Below are 201 nucleotides of genomic sequence, written 5' to 3' on the forward strand. Positions count from 1 at the left end.
ACCATGGTACAGTCAGAACCGAGCAAATTGGTAAACATAAAATTGTAGCCTTGCTTCTTATAATTCTAGTGGTTGAAGAATTAACTTATTTTGAGTTTTGTAGACTTAGATATGGTCAAAATACTGAAACATATATGAATGAAGCCGTCACCATACTTGCATGATTTTCTTCAAATGAACCTTTTTCATCAATTTCCTACA

Source organism: Theobroma umbraticum, unplaced genomic scaffold, assembly GCF_002168275.2.
Source record: "Theobroma umbraticum cultivar Fairchild unplaced genomic scaffold, ASM216827v3 scaffold_7.0, whole genome shotgun sequence".
Lineage (NCBI taxonomy): Eukaryota > Viridiplantae > Streptophyta > Magnoliopsida > Malvales > Malvaceae > Theobroma > Theobroma umbraticum.